This window comes from Pseudorasbora parva, chromosome 16 (assembly GCF_024679245.1).
Source record: "Pseudorasbora parva isolate DD20220531a chromosome 16, ASM2467924v1, whole genome shotgun sequence".
Taxonomy (NCBI): Eukaryota; Metazoa; Chordata; class Actinopteri; order Cypriniformes; family Gobionidae; genus Pseudorasbora; species Pseudorasbora parva.
The window spans coordinates 2,749,178-2,751,778 of NC_090187.1; positions in this window are offsets into that span (position 1 = coordinate 2,749,178).

Genomic DNA, 2,601 nt, shown 5'->3' on the forward strand with positions numbered 1-2,601 from the left:
CTTCTTCGTCTTCGTGAGTTGTGTTCACCACTGGTGCGTGACGTGTGTGTATGAATCCATTCTTTATTTGTGGCGTCCCTCTTCTTAACAGTTTAAATTAACTTTAAATACCCCAAAATTATAAAATATGTTCATGGTTGTATTCTGTAGGATACACTCAAAAAAATAGCACATTGGTTGAACATGATTTAATGGTGGACAGTGGTTCCACGTGATTACACCACATTATCTTAACAACAGTGGATGATGTTCAACCAGCTTGAAATATTTGTGTTCATTTAACATGGACAGATAAGTTAAATCAGGTTAACATTCTTAATTTTGTCCAATAATTGTTATTTGCAGAGCCTCAGCCCAAGCACATGCACAATGGTAACGTCCAAAAACACTAACATAACACACACTTTTAAATACCAACAAAACATTAAACATTAAAAAGTCTCTCCATTTTCTCATCTCGTTAGAAATGCATAAAATAGCACTTTATTTAAACATTTATTCTCCAAATTCAGCCCATCTGCAAAGCATGATGGGAAGTGAAAGTCCTGTTTGTTCGGCTTACTTAATTGAATCATGTTATTTCAAAATAAACACATCAAGTTATGTCAACTTAAATTTTAATCGATATATCATACTAAGCTAATTTTAAATACATAGCAATTCATTTTATATATATATATAAAAAAAATCATTTTTACAATTTCTGCCTCTCATGAGAGAGAGAGAGAGAGAGAGAGAGAGAGAGAGAGAGAGAGAGAGAGAGAGAGAGAGAGAGAGAGAGAGAGAGAGAGAGAGAGAGAGAGAGAGAGAGAGAGAGAGAGAGAGAGAGAGAAAGAGAGAGAAAGAGAGAGAAAGAGAGAGAAAGAGAGAGAAAAACATATTGTCTATTGCAGGGGTTTTCAAACCATTCCTGGAGCCTCCCCAGCACTGCACATTTTGGATATCTCCCTTACTGGACACACCCAGCTCAGGTCATGGAGTACTAAACTAATCAGCTGATGAGTTAATACAGCTGTGTTAAATAAGACACCCATCCATCATATGCAGCGCCTTTTACTATACAGAAGCCTAACCCTTTAAGAATCTGAAATCGGATTGGAAAAGTAGTGCAAGTAAACATATCTATTGAGATGCACTTCTTAGGGGGCTGCATATGTTGGACGAGTGTCTTATTTAACACAGCTGTATTAACTCATCAGCTGATTAGTTTAGTACTCCATGACCTGAGCTGGGTGTGTCCAATAAGGGAGATATCCAAAATGTGCAATGCTGGGGAGGCTCCAGGAATGGTATAAATACAGAAAAAAGTAGTAGCCTAACATTGTGAAATATTATTACATGAAAAAAATGTATTCATGAAAAATGATCTCATAATTCTGAGATAATTAAGTCATTAATTCAGGAAAACAGGAGCATAAAAAAATGTTTTTCATGAAAATGTATCTCGTAATTCTGAGATAATTTAAGTCATTAATTCAGAAACACAGCAAAAACAAATATTCATGAAAAAATTGTCTCATAATTCTGAATAAATGATGGGGTATTGGTGTGGGAGTTGTTTCCGCTGTCATAAAGAGAGGAAAAAATACAACCATGCTGATATAGCAAACAATAATCATAGGCAGCTTGTCTAAGATTATTTGAGAGTAAAATAATCTCTGTTGTAAACCACAGCTCACTTCAGCGCAACCGTGCTCATGTTAAAGGGATCCCCTGGTGTTGAGACTTGTATGGCTTAATATAACATAAATGATGTCTCTTACTGAATTATGTAGTAGAAAACCCATGAAAGATCTACGTTATTTTAAAAATCGATTTTATATTTTTACCATGGGCGGCGCCATTTTGTTTGCGTTCTAGGTTGATGACGTAGAGTGGTTGAACTCCTCAATCAGCTGGCATTACCCGTAGCTATTTTTACCACAACGCAACTCGAAAATTGTTTCAGAGTTAAACAAAACCAATGAATTCCTTTGTAATTATACTTAAAACACACTCAAACATACATGTGCACACAAACTCACCTACACAAGTCACAAACAGATCGGCGGGCGCGCACACGACAGGCTCTGTCTCAATCGAGATGTTGGGCTGCTCAGTCTCCACGACAGGGGCTGAATCTGAAATCGACCCTATACCCTTAAATAGGGCATTATTTGAAGGGACGGACATGTGTAGTGTTGTCCGACACCATAGTGGACATGTTCGAGTGCAGTCATTCAGTCTCACGTTCCACCGCAATAACGATTGTAAAGCCGATTTACAAACAGCTGTCCGACTTCACGCACTCAAACATACATGTGCACACAAACTCTCTCTCTCACACAGACTCACACACACCCCAACAGATCGGCGCGAACACACACACCCCAACAGATCGGCGCGAACACACACACACACCCCAACAGATCGGCGCGAACACACACACACGCACGCACTGCGTGCGCGTATACATAACCCTCAATCTATTCCCGTGTTGATATCCTGTTCAACACATCCTGTTCCCCAGATAGACTGTTGATAGTAGATTAACTATAATGCCTAATGTGACCAGCAGAGGGAAATATCTAGGTAGGACGATGGGATAAAGTAACGTGAGGA